This window comes from Ammospiza nelsoni, chromosome 15 (assembly GCF_027579445.1).
Source record: "Ammospiza nelsoni isolate bAmmNel1 chromosome 15, bAmmNel1.pri, whole genome shotgun sequence".
In the NCBI taxonomy this organism is placed as follows: domain Eukaryota; kingdom Metazoa; phylum Chordata; class Aves; order Passeriformes; family Passerellidae; genus Ammospiza; species Ammospiza nelsoni.
This window is the reverse complement of record NC_080647.1, coordinates 14,279,475-14,293,960: the sequence shown is the minus strand read 5'-3', so window position 1 is coordinate 14,293,960 and position 14,486 is coordinate 14,279,475.

The window sequence follows — 14,486 nt, the reverse complement described above, 5'->3', positions numbered from 1 at the left end:
ACACATTAAATTGTACTAGAAATTCAATTCTACAGTTAGTTGATGTCAAAATGTTGACTTTTCTAAATGGTCTAAATTCAGCACATTAATTCTTAAATCACCCTGTAAATTACTGTGCCAGACAAAGGAACAGAGTTCAGGTTGGAGGTTATTATAACAAGGGGATCCTTAAACACATTCCCTTTAAATCAACATTTTTTTTAACATTCTTTCAAACTTATTTGTACATCTCTAGGGATCAAATAATTTTGTCATCCCATCTTCCACCCAATTCAGTTCTGTTGCTTTATTTCAGTGCTGGGCTGAATATATATAAATTCATATATGTATTCATATATATGAATTTATATGACATATATATTAATTACATATCATATATAAGATATATTTACTATATTATAATTATATATGATAATATATTATTGTATATAATAATCTGTTATCTATAATTTATATATTATATTATATATTTATGTAATTTATATATAAATTATATATTATATACATAATATATATTATAATGTGTATTTATATATAGTATATAATTTATATATTATGCATATATGTACTTATTTATTGGGCTGTTGTCATGATATCCCCTGGCTGAAGCCAGGCAAGCCTTTTTGCATATTGAGTTAGAAGAAGTTAACCTCGATTAGCTAAGCAAAACTTGTGCTTGAGCAGGGGCACTGGTGCAGCTGTCCCTGCTGCCTGTTGGTGGCTGCTAAATCAGAGCTCCCAGCTCTGCAGGTGCCTCAGGGCTCCTGCAGTGAAATGCAGATGGTGGCAGGCACTGTACCCAATAAAGAAATCCCTTCCCGTGTGCATTTGAACAGGAAATTATGCCCATCATTCATCTGGAAAGCAAGGCAAGTTTTAAAGTGTGTTTTTCATCTCAGTTGCTGTGTGGTTTAAAAACTAATCTACCTCAAACTAATGCTGTTCTGTAAGTGGGCTCTTCTGGGATTTTCTCCTCAGATTTTAACCTTCCCCCTTGAATATGCTTGTCAGAGATTGAGTTTATTGCAGTTCCCCAGGCCCTGCCCCAGTGTTTGTCCCAGGTGTGCCGGGTAACCCTGAGCAGGTCACTCGTGCCCCAGCAAGCTGCCTGTCCCCTCTGTCAGTGAGAGTACAAAGCTGACACTGCTGCAAGATCTCCTGGACAGAACTGGAGTTTTATTCAGCAGCTGAATGCTTCACATCTCCTCCAATCCATTTGTGTTGTATCTTTCCTTCTCCACTCTGCTTTTTTGTTTCTGTGTGCATGGCAGTGAATCTGAGAGGATGGCAAGGAGTCTGGGCAGTGCTGATCCATGACACAAGTCCATGGACTTGAGCAATCCTCCAGACCAGAGGATCACATACCCAAGGTGTATTTGTTATTACCCTGAGAGATTATTACACTGTTTAGCAAGCTGAAACCATCATATAACTTATCTCCAGGAGAATCTGCAATTTGTGTAATGCCTGACTGACAAAACTCAGGGCCAAGGATGTGCTCAAATGCTGTGCTGGCTTAATTCCCAAGTCCTCTTGTAAGTCTTGAACTCAAGTAAATTTCAATACAGAGGGTTAATATTTGTCCCTTAATATCTTGTTTATCTGTTTGTTCTTATATTTCATTAGAGTAAATATTCCTCGTAACTCTGCCTTCTGATGAAATAATATTTGCTTTATGATTGTCTGAGAATAGCAAATGTGTTGTGTATAATCACATTTGGGAGAACATAATTTGAGTTTAAGCAAGTTATTTTTCTCCCACAGCAGATGTATAATTCAATTAACAATAATGTTAAATCTAGATATCGCTTTACCTCTGCTGCACCACACAGGTAATTACTTTCTGGTTAACCTAAATTTCTTTGTAGCTGCAGTGATAAAATTATTTTTAATTCATCTGGAGCACTGAGTCTCATTTGTAGAACAAGTAAATCCTGTGTCTGATTCTGTACATTCCAGCATTGAACTGCTCAAGAAAATGGCTTGATTCCCACTACTGTAAATGCTCCGTTTAAAAACAGTGTCAAAAAGCATGGATAAAAACACTCAGAGTTAAGGAATTATGACTTAAGATTGGAATCTCTGAACATTTTTTGCCTGTCCCTCATTGAGATATCTATAACTCCAAACACAAGGATTCTCCCAGCAGTTTTGGGGTGTTACACTGGGCTATGAATTTGGATGTCTGCATGTCCAGGTTATTGAGCATCTTAACCCCCAGGTAAAATATCAGTTAAAATCCAACACTTGATCTTTATGGTATGTGTTGATTGTGTCTGGGATACAGTTCATTTTCTTCACAGTAGCTGGTATGGGGCTGTGGTTTGGATTTTTGTTGAAAGCAGCGTTGCTAATACAGAGATGTTTGTGACTTCTGAGCAGTTCTTACCCAGGACCAAGGCCTTTCCTGCTCCTCAGAATATTTATTTACTCCCTTCCTTTCAGAATATTTATTAATATAAATTATTAATATCTATTAATATAAATTATTATTTAAACTATTCAAAATATTAATTTATTTATTAATTGGGTATTTTGGCTCTTTACTTTCTGGGCAGGAGGAGGAAGGGGGAATGTTTGGAGTCATGGTGTTTGCCTTCTCAAGTCACTGTTAGAGGTGATGGAGCCGTGCTGTGATGGGGTGGCTGAGCCCCTGCCTGCCATGGGAAAATGAATGCCTTGTTTGTGTGTTCCACCATCCCTGACAGAGGTGGAAGGGGTTTTGTACCTTTGTTTTTAATGCCCAAACTTTACATGACTTGGCATGTCCTTCTATGTTGGTTTAAGCAAGTTTTCTTAGGCCCCTTTTTGCTGAAACAACTTGCTAGTCACATCTAATTCTGTTTGTGACTTCAGTACAGCTCTTCTCAAAAGTTAGTCTTTTAACTGACAAGATTTACTGGAGTGATATATTGATAAAAAGTCAGGGGCTCTGCCTGAGTTGTTTTTAATTTTTTTTCCTGGTATTCTCAGAAGTGCTTTCAACACAGAGAGCTTCTTTTAAAATACCAATTGATATGTAAAAGCCACAAAATATACACTTCAAGGTATAAACCCAGTTTATTCTCTGATAAATGGCCCTTTGGGGAAAATCAATTGCACTGCCAGGAGATGGAGTTTAATCATGTCTTTTGAAAGGTCAGATGAAAATCAAAGGTCATACTCAAATTTATTCCTTCTCAGAGGATGAATATTTTGTATCTAAAACTATCTTTGATCATACCTCTCTATATATGTGTGTACTTTTACCCATATATATATATATATATATATGTGTGTATATATATACACACTGACACCCCCAACAAATGCCCCCTTCAGTGCTTTCTGTCAAAGCAATTCCATCTTCAGCTACTCAGAATAATGATTAGTGACAAACTGAAGGATACAGATCTGTGTTCTTGGGGAGCCATAACAGGATGACAGATCTGGTGGGAGCTCCTCTTTTTGCCTTAAAACTACCTAAAATTCTCTTTGAGGAAGAGAAATAAGAATGAGGAGAGAAAGTAACCTTGGGGTGGCTTTTTCATAGCAATTACAAATAATGCAAAATAAGTCCATTACCTAAGCCTTAAAAGGCCTAGATTCATCTAAAATTGATTCTGAGAATTCTTATTGGCAACAACCCCCTACTGTATTTTGCTGTGGAATGAATTTTTGATATCTCTGTCCTTTACCATGTAATAAAACATAAGGCTGTTCTTAATTGTTGCTCTAGGGGGAAGTTTGCAGACTTCCCTCTCATATTTAATCTATTCTTGCATGGAAAATGACACCAAATGCTGAAAAATGAAGAATGTTCAGGTTTGGCAATGTAAAAACCTCAACACGAGAGGCTTGGGTTTAGATTATAAGGTCTCCAGCTCTATATTGCAGAGAATTTTCCTCAGTGCAGGCATGGCTAGGTGCTATTAAATGGTCTATTAAGTGAGAAGTCAAATACTAACAACAGTAGTCGCCTGTGGCCTTGAGTTTATGATTTCCTTAAAATCTATAGCACTGTGTTGGCTTTGATGAATATTTACCATGCTCACTGCCCCTGGAAGTGAATCCATTGACAAATTTGTGCAGAATGGAGGGGAAAGTTGCCCAGCTGGTGGCATTCCAGCTCTTGCAGGTCTTCAGTCAAGCCCATTTGTTTTTTCTCTAGACTGCCAATTTTTTAAATGGGAGCAGCTTCTGAGAGTTTATGCACTTCATGCCTCAAATCTGTACTTTAATGATAGGACTTGCCTCTTGTTCACTGGCTCATGTTTGATAGTGGCTATCTCATCTGCCATGGACCTGAGCTAATTAAATTTATGCAAACTTTGCACTCAGTGCCAGTGGGGCTGACACTGGAAGTCTAAGGAGTTTGTGCCTGAGTTTCTTTACAGATTTACTGTTTTCACTTTGGAAATGGTGCAGGCTCCATAAGCAAGGTGTGCCACTTGTGCACGTTGGGTTTGCAAGCTCAGCTCTCCCTGTGTGCATCCTTGCCGCTATTCATCTACACTTAGGTTCTTAGACAGGAATGCAGAATCATTCAGATCCTGTTTTCTGGCTGTTTTCTTCCCCTTCTGTGTCCCTGTGCACCAAGATTGGCTGGTGCAGGAAAGACCCCCAGAGCTGCCTGTCAGATTCCATCCCCCAGGGATGAGGGATCCACGCTGTGATGCACTGGGGATGTGAGAGATTCTGCCCAGGGAAACCTCTGAGCAGAATGCTAAATCTCAGGGCAAATGTTTAAATTCTAGTGCCTTCAGTATTAATTGAGCCCTCCTCTCAAACTTTGGAACAGGAAAGTCCTTCAGCTTTTAGGGGAACCAGCAGACCTTGTCTCTCTCCCCTGGCTTTGCAGATGGAAGCAGAGCTGGTGCGGTAGCAAGTAGAGATTGTGAGGGGAATGAAAGGCTGTTCTTTTATTGCTAGATTATTTTATTTAACATAAATATTCCCTGAGTAATCAGGAGATGATTAAGGCATCCCAGATCATTGGAAACTTTTGTCATCATTATAATTTGTAGAATCTAACTGGATATAATTTCACAGAGATTTTTTTTTTCCTTCACATAAAAAAGAAGCAATAAAGAGCTCATCAACTAATCCAGCTAACACTTCATATTTCACTCTAGACTGTTCTAGTAATCACTTATCATACCATGCTTCATCCTCATGTAACCTAACCCCTGGGCAAAAAGAAATAATCCATTTCAGTTTCAAAATTCTCCTGAAAGCACATGAACTTGATCCAAAGAATGGTGAAATAATTAAAATCACTTCCCTTAGCCTTGACATGGGTTTTGGATTAGACCTTTTTTGGAGAAATAAAGTATTCATCTGATGAACAGACAGTATTTTTTGTAGTACTGAACATAAGAACTGAAATAATTTAATAGTGATTCCTAAACATCATCAAGGGTGAAGGTATTTAGAGGTTATGCTGGGCCACATTTTCTCTGGACAATTTTCAACACATTTGCAAATATCCATAAGGGGACTAGGCAGGGTCTTTTTTTTTATTTTCTCCCAGGTGGAGCTGCTTACTATCTTTTCTCTCTTTCAGCAGCAACTGGAAAAGCTGAATGAAATGTAAGGATGGGTATTAAAAGGTTGGCTGGAGGCCAAGCTGAAATAATATAGCACTTTAGGGAAATAGTGCATGTTGGACACTTTAGATGTGCATTAACCACACAGGAGGAAGCAGCTACAGATGTTGAGAGGTTAATTACTGTGAGTGAAACAAAACAGCAAAGGTGGTGTCAAATTAGCCTACCTGACTGTGTCTTATGAGCAACTGAAACACTGATATGGATTGTGGAAAGTAGTTAAGTTTATAATCAGTCTTGACAAATTATATGCTAATTATCTTAATAGTTACATTGAACCCAGTGAGATTAATTACATACATTTTAAAATTCAGTTTTATCATCAAAAGTCACAGTTTTCTGAATAAGACTGTTAGTTGAAGTTGCACTGCAGTACTGTGGCCAGTATGGGAGCACATGTCCTATTCCATGGCAGAGGCACTCTGATCCAAGCCAGAGCCACCAGACATGGCAGAATCAATCCACTTAATTTCAGAGATGTGATCCTGCACCCTGTGACATAACTGACCCTGCAGACATCTCCCCATTAGCTTCTTCACACATCAAGAATTACCTCACATTCCTTGGGGCAATTAGATGCAAATCCGGTTAGTGTAATCCTGTTTAAACCCCTGTGGAGATTTCCTGGTGGAGACTCTCAGGGTGCACCTAGCAAAGGATCACAGACAAGTTCCAGCTGCTGATTCTTTAATTTGCACCCTAAGGAAGAGTTCCTACCCTCCTTCCATATATTAATGTAGTGGCCAGAGGATTTGTGCAGGAAATGGGAGATCTGAATTGGTTTTCCTTGTCTGCCAAAAGGATTTAAAGTCATGGCTTCTCAGGACAGAGCTATATTAAGTACAGTTTTTGTGATATTTTGAGAGAAAAATGTGTGTTTCTGTCCATAGGGCAGTAAAGGAAGAGTTTCCAAGGAGAAGATGTAATTTCTCACAGCACTGAGTAAAGCTTTCCCTCTCCTGTCTCTTACCCAATCACCTCTGTCAAAAGCTCTTGTTGATTTGCTAGAGTGCAGCAGTATCCAACTCTTGGATTTTGGAGGTTGCTCAAGGAGTTTAACTCTCACCTCAGTGCCTAACAGGATTTACCACACCTTAGTCTAAGCCCCTACAACAGAAATAAAACTGCAACTAGCTCAGGTGACTTGACTCCATTAGTAGATCTGCAATTAGTAGATTTGCAGCAATTAGTAAAGGAAGGGGTTTCTCAGCAATGGTCAGATTGCTGTGTACATAATGAGTGTCCTGATTATTACAGGAGCTAAGATGACCTGAGCGTGCCAGACCTCTGATGATTCTAGCCCCTATGGGATTTATATTCTCTGAATGTGAGAGAAGCAGAGAAAAGAATGACCAAAACAATTCTTATCTCATTGATTGCTCCTGTGTTGTGCCAAAGCAGAATGCAATATGGAGATTGTTCACCCACAGTGATGGTGTTTTGTTTCCTTGGCCTGTCAGGGCCAGATGTGTGTGCAGACTGTCAGTCAGCAGACAGTCAGGAGATTGTGGGCAGATGAGTTGAGTTGGGTGCTTGTGCAGATTCAGTTTGGATGTAATATAGTGTAATATAACAAAGAATAATATAGTATAATTGTCACCGTCATATTTTCTGAAAAATCCCTTTTGCCAGGATTTCTTATCCTGGGAAGCTGAGAAATGAAAACAATTATCTGATTGCTTTGGAATGTGGCCTGGAGATGTTTTACCAACAGATGCATCTTTGATTGGAGCCATGTGAATTGTTTTAAGTCAATGACCAATCACGGCCAGCTGTGTTGGAATCTCTGAGTCAGGAGTTTTTATTATTCATTCTTGTTAAGCCTTCTGATGTCTCCTTTCTCTTTAGTATAATTTTAGTATAGAATTCTTATAATAAATATTATATGATACGTTATATATGATATATCATATATATAATAATATATAATATAATATATCAGCCTTCTGAGAACGTGGAGTCAGATTCTCATCTCTTCCCTCATTCTGGGGACCCTTACAAACACCACATATAATAAAGTAATTAATTAGCCTTCTGATATCAATGGAGTCAGGTCCATCATTTCTCCCTGGCACAGGGGTTGTCCTGTCACTGATAAGCCCCAGCTCCCCCTGGTGATTTTGTGTGCTGGAAATGCAGAACAAATCTATGCTCCTGCCCTGTGTCTGTCCCTTCTGTGACCCCCAGAGCCAGCTGCCCTGTGCCATGCATCTCACAGGATGAGTCTTTACTAACTGTTGTCTCAATAAAAGCTCAGCAAGGCCAGAGATTTATAACTGGGCTGCACTGCTGACTTCAGCAGGGAGGATGCATGAAGCTCTTGCAAGCTGTAATCTGTGTGCAGTAAAACCAATGCACCAGGAGTTACTTTGCTTTTTTTTTAATAGTATCATGAGCATGGGAGCCTCTTTGATTGAAAGATTCAGTGTGCCTGAGACATTCATGAAAAATAAAGCAGATTGGGAAACCAGTTTTGGAATTCCAATGGCAGAATGGATGGGTAACAAGAAGTCAGATTTTTCTTTGCCTAAATTTTAATTCCCCTGATAAATGCTTGGATTTTTACATGCAGGTGCTTAACCTCAGGTCATTACATTCCTGCTGAGAGGAAACACATACTATATCTCAGTGTTAGCTTAATGGAACTATGAGCTTTTTGAAGCATGGAAAGCATTTGCTGTTGTCTGGCTGAAGTTTACTGTCCAGACAGATTTTTCTTGTGGTTAAACATCCTCCACTGAATAAAACACCTTTTGACTTATCTATGTATTGCTTTATGTTAATAACTCTTTAATCACTTTGTAGAAAATAACTCTGTAACACACCCTTCCATGATCTGTTTCCTGTCAGCCAGTGAAATCATCTAATTTTCTGATAATTTAAGATATTCTACCACACATATTTCCCTTTCATCAGGGTTTAATTTTGTTAGGCTCCACTTACATGTACCTAATCTGAATAATTAGACAGGATGTCCTAATAGTCAAACTCCTGCAGAACTCTGGGGATAATTTAGGTCTGAAAAAGGCTGTTATATCTCAATTTGTGATTCATTAAAACACAGGAATTTTGAAATCTTGCTTAATATCCCCTTTTTATCTTTGCATCACATAAAACAAAATTATTCAAAGAGGATTTTTTTTTTAATATCACAAATATATTCTCTCTTTCCTCTTCTGTGTCTTCTTTAAGTCTTGCATCTTATACATCCAATGGCACTGCCAAGATTCTGACACAGAGGTACCCTGGGGTGTTCGTGATCAAGTGGAAAGAAATTAAAAACTGCTGGAAATCTGAGTAGGAAAGTGCAACACAACTGGAAAGCATTGCGAGGTCAGGGTGCAGAAGTGTGATCCCATGTGCGGGTGGAGGCAAGGGAAAGAAGCTGTGAAATTTACTAAATGGTTAAATTTACTACGCCATTTTCACCTGAACCAATAAAGGCAGCCTGTCTGCTCAAAGCAAGGCAGTCAGCACTGCAAAACCTGGTGGGAGGTTTTCCTCAGGTGAGGCACTGCAGGATGAAGTCACCACTGCCTGTGGAGGGAGGCATGGAAAGGTTGGCAGTCATTTCCAGAGTACAGGGACGGCTGCTCTGGCTCGCTCCACAGGCATTGTGCCCTTTGTGTGCTGCCAGTCCCACGGTGCCAGGAGCACTCTTGGCGTGCCCGGCTGGGTGAGCTGACCTGCTCAGCCTTACAGGTACTGCCCACGTGTTGGGGACAATGTGAAACAGGAGCTGGCACAATAAAAGAACCATGTAGGAAAGGTATTTCACCTGAGCAGATACGGATGTAGCATTGCTGTGCTTCACTGCTCAGCCTGTAAAACAGCTGTTAAATTCCTCTGTTTTCTGTGTCCTTATTGACATTCACAAAGTTCTTAGAGAAATATATGCTAGTAAAATATTCCTTTTTGATACTGTATACTGTAATACAGTGCTTCCATTTGTTTTAGCAGCAGACATAATAATTTTGTGCTGTGATGTCCTCCAGTTGTCCGCTGCAGAAATTTAAGCTATTGTGTTAAGGGGCTGAATACAAAAGGTAATTTTCAGATAGATGCATCCCACTAAACCTTACACAAAACTTCTTTGCACGTACAATAGATGCTTTCCAGACTTGTAACCTCAAAACTTACTTCTGTTTCAAAATGGATGAGTTATTTCTACTTTTTTATATACTGCTGCACGTGAATATCTCCAAGTAAAATGGAGACATCACTTTAACCTTCAATATGCTGTGCATGTTTATCTGCCTTGGTGTGTGCTTGCATGTACATAAATGCACTCTCTCTGTCTCTCTCTACCCCCATAAACACACAAAATGTGCTTGTTCAGCCTGTAAAAAAAAGAAAAGCTGATCTGCCATTTTGATGTGTTCATTGATTTAATGTAGTTGTAACTGTCATTTGGTGCTCTGGGGTAATTTTGAAAATTAAAGTGAAAAGTTCATGACATTTTATAATAGAATAAGGGAATTTAAAATTATTATAATTATTATTGTAGAAACATGGAAAGATTGCTAAGATTGCTGTTATTCTTATTACAAAATGAAGGCTAACAAATAAAAAGGCATTGGAAATAGGGAGGAAATAGAGAGACTTTTCTAGCCACATGAGAGCCATTTCACATTGCTGAGTTCTGTTTCCTCACCAAAAACCACTTCAATAAAACAAATTTCATTTACCAGGATTCCTGAAGGGAAGAAAGTGATTCTTTGGCAAAACTGCATTTCTGTTTTCCAATAATTTGCACAGCATATATATGTTTGTGTGTTTGGTTTGGTGTTTGTCACGTTTTGGAGGATCCATGTTAAAGGAGCCATTGCTTTTTGCAGTGAGCAGGATCTGAGCAGAGCAGATATCTTCATGTCTTTGACAAACTGAAATCACTTTAAAATCTCAGAATTTAAGTGGCACTGTGACGCTGCAACAGCACGTGTAGGTTGTGAAGGTACCAAGATAAAAGATAGCTCTGGGACATTCCCCATGGTGAAAAAGAAGGGAATTTCTGTATCTGATGTGCAGAATGTACCTCAAGCACCCAGGCTCAGAGCCTGGCCTCCTTGAGCAAAGTGTGGCTTATACAGTACTTTGAATATTCTAATGGCTTTCATGGATATACAGTGGGTGAAAAAGAGGTGAGGAAAGAATGAAAATACTTTTATTTGTTTCTTGTGTAGCAGCTTCCTGCTTTGACTTTGCACCAGGATTAATGCAGCCAAACATGATCACTTTACCACTTGGTTCTCCACGTGATTTTGTGTATGATCAGCCAAAGCTTTTTTCCTTTCTTTTTATTCTTTAGCTTTGATCTTTTATGATCAAAACCAGAGAAGATAAGTGCATAGAAGATGCATTGCTCACAGGATCAGAAGTGTATGAAATTGGGAATAATCCTTTAGCCAAGAGTTACTTCAAACAAATTGTGTGTGGCAGGTAAAGCTGAGTCAAAAGAGGCTGCTTGTAAAGGGGAATGCATGTGACCCCGTTTTGGGTTCAAACCTTCACAAAGGCATTCTGACAGAAATGCTGCCAGCCATGGAAATTGATACTCACAGAAGGGACAAATGCTACAGAGTTGGAGGAAAAATGTTTCCTGGACACAAATAGAAAGAGAAAATATAAACTGTAAAAGATGCATTGAATTAAGCATTCACTGTCCAGTGCCACTGTGACTGCTGGTTGTCTTTGTAACTTCAGACTATTTCTGCTAAGCCTGCAGATAGATACAGACAATATCTATAGGGTTGGTGAGCTTGCTATCACATAAGATTTTCTCCGATGTGGACTAAATGTCAACAAGATAAGCGTATTCTGTTTATTTTCAATTTCAAAGTTTGATAAAGACAACCAAATCAAAAAAGCAACCAACAGAGATGTAGTCAAAAGTTTTTCATCTGAGCTCAAAAACATGCAAAGTACAAAATTCAAAAGGGAGAAATATTTATGAATGTTTATGAAGTCATGCTTTCACTTCCTTGTTTTCCCAGCAAGTACTTTGCATGTCTCCATAAATTTGAGCATGCCCTGACAGATGACTAAAAGAGATTTGCACCAAAAGCTCTAGATTTATGCTTGCCAATTGCTGAACCCAGCAGCACTGAAGATTTGCTGTTGTAGTTTGACTTGAATGGTTATGTCAGGTCCCATCAGTACAACTGGTGTTTGTGCAGTGTGAGCTCCAACACAATGAGAATGAGGAACATTGTTTGTTGGGGCTATCTGAAAGCCATTCTTGTGGAGGAGGCAAGAATAAACAGCTGTTACCTTTCACAGAGAACTTATGTTACTCTGAATTTATGTAATGGAACAAGGAATTCCTCTGAATTTGCTTCCTGGAGCATAAGCAGTGGCATGGAGGCAGAGGAGAATAGGGCAGGAATGGGGGAAGGAATGGGTGGGCACCTTGGCTCTGTCTCTGCCACTGGCAATAAGACAATTAATAAAATCACCATTTTCTCAGCTGCTTTTCTCAGGAAAAAGCAGAGGCGTTCATCAGGGGTAGGTCAGCTTCATCCTTTGGAAAAAGACACCTGAAAGTGTTGGATGTTATCTGCTGATATGAACATTGGCATGAGATCCTTGTTTCCATCCTAGTGCACAGAGATCAGATTAAAGCTGAAACCTGACCAGTATGGAATGAGTAGGAAGTGGATTCAGAGAATGGCTTTGGTTGGTAGGGATCTCAGAGATCATCCAATCCCTCTGCTATGTACAGGGACAACTTCCATGAGATCAGGTAGCTCCAAGCCTCATCCTGTCCTTGAACACTTCCAGGGATGGAGCAGCCACAGCTTCTCAGGGAAACCTGTGCAAGGTCCTCACCACCTCACAGGGAATAATTTCCTCCTAATATCTAATCTAAGCCTGCCCTCTGAGGATTTTAAAACATTCCACCTGTCACTACATGTTCTTGTAAATAGTCTCTGTCCATCTTTCCTGCAGGTAGTGAAGGCTGCAATTAGGAAACCCCAATCCCCTCTATGGTCTCCTCTGACTCGCTCCAGCAGCTCCATGTCCCTCCTGTGCAGTGACCCCAGAGCTGGAGGCAGCACTGCAGGTGGGGTCTATGAGGCTGGAGGGGCAGAATCCCCTCCCTTCCTGCTGTTTTGCTGCAGCCCAGGACACATTTGGGGCTTTCAGGGCTGTGAGTGCCCATGGCTGGGTCCTGTCCAGCCTCTTGTCCCTCAAGCCCTTTTCTACCGAGCTGCTCTTGGTCTGTTCCTCTCCCAGCCCAGTTTTACTCTGTTAATCTAAGTTTAGTCTACTCCTCTGTTGTATTTCCCCAGTCTCTGGCAATTAACATGGTTTAGTTTAGATTTTGGATAATCAGTATCCTTAAAAGCCACACAGAAATTTCCTCTAGTCACTTGTTATGAGCCATACAGCCAGGATGAACCAGTGCCTCCAGCAAGCTGCCCTTGGACAGAGCTGAGACTGATGTACATCTGTGTGTCTGATCACCAGAGCCTAGACCCTGGGAAAGGCTCCTCCATTGCAGTGGGATCAGAGAGTATTTCAGAGCATGAAAACTTCTGTGAATTTTTATTAAGATATCATTTACCACTTTGCTACTCACTACTGAGCAAAATGAAAAGCCTAGCAACAAATTTAAACTGATTTCAAAAAGGCACAGATCCAGTTTGCCTCTGAAGTATTTTACTGACTCTGTACCAGAGTAGGCCTACTGATTCTTTGCTGGCATTCACCCAATTAGTATGCAGAAATTAACACTAATTAGAGAGCTGCAGGAGCCTGATCTTGCTGTTGTTCACAGAGCAGTCTATTCCATTTGAGCAATGCTACAAGGCATTCATGTGGAGCTGAAAGCGTCTCCCAGCTGCAGCAATGTGCAAGTCAAAGGTAGCTGCTCTGTGCACGACACCTGCTTTTGTGGAACATGCATTTATTGGACAGGCACATTGATGAATTTCCAGGAACTGATGCAATATTTGTAATGGGCAGTGAATAATGTAACTTTGTGGAAAGAACGCTGAATTGGGTGATGGGACAAATCTGGATGCAGGCCAAAGTTCTGTCTCCAATATGTGTGGTGAACCCTAGGCAAGAGATCATGTCCCCCATCTGTCTCAGTTTGCACATGCCAGCTTTTGCTTTTGAAGAGCTTAGAGAAGCACTTAACTGCAAAAGGAATAGATATTTTTTATATTGGAATATGGCAAACACATGCTGCTTTTTATAATTTGAGGTATGGACTTTCTATCTTCATTTCCAGGAACTATGAATTTGGTTGCTGGCATCTTTTTTTTGTTTGTTTATAGTTTTGTTTGGGTTTGCTTGGTGATTTTTGTTTTTTTCTTGTATTTTTTTTTAATTTCTGATGACTAGCATCTAAAAATGCAACCTTTTTAAACTTCAGCTTAGTATCATCTTAACAATGATAATATTTTTTCATTATGTATAGCTCCTATCTTAGAAGATTTTAATTTTCCTTCTATAAGTTGGAGTGACCTAGTTTAATTAGAGACAGAACTTAAAGAGAAGGCCTTTCTCTGAGCAAAGTGATTTAATTATTTGGATTCCTCACATGTGTTCTGCCCTTTAGAAAGAGTGTGTACTGTATTAATAAAAGATCAGGACGCCACGACATGCTATAAAGACCTTTTCTTCCCCACAGACAAAATCCTGCTTGAAAAAGCCTGAACCCACTATACAGCCCGGAAGTATGGTTTAGGAGTAATTATTTCAAGCTTTGTTGCTTTGTCAGAAAAAACCCATGATGTCCCTTGCCTTTAGTACACGTAGTGCCTTAATGCATTTACAAGAGCTGGAGAACATTCCGTGCTCCTCAGCGGTGCCACTTTGTACCTGCTGCTTCTTCCCAGCTGAGCAACAATAAATCAGTCATCTGAAATGTCACCAGTGGGTGGATTA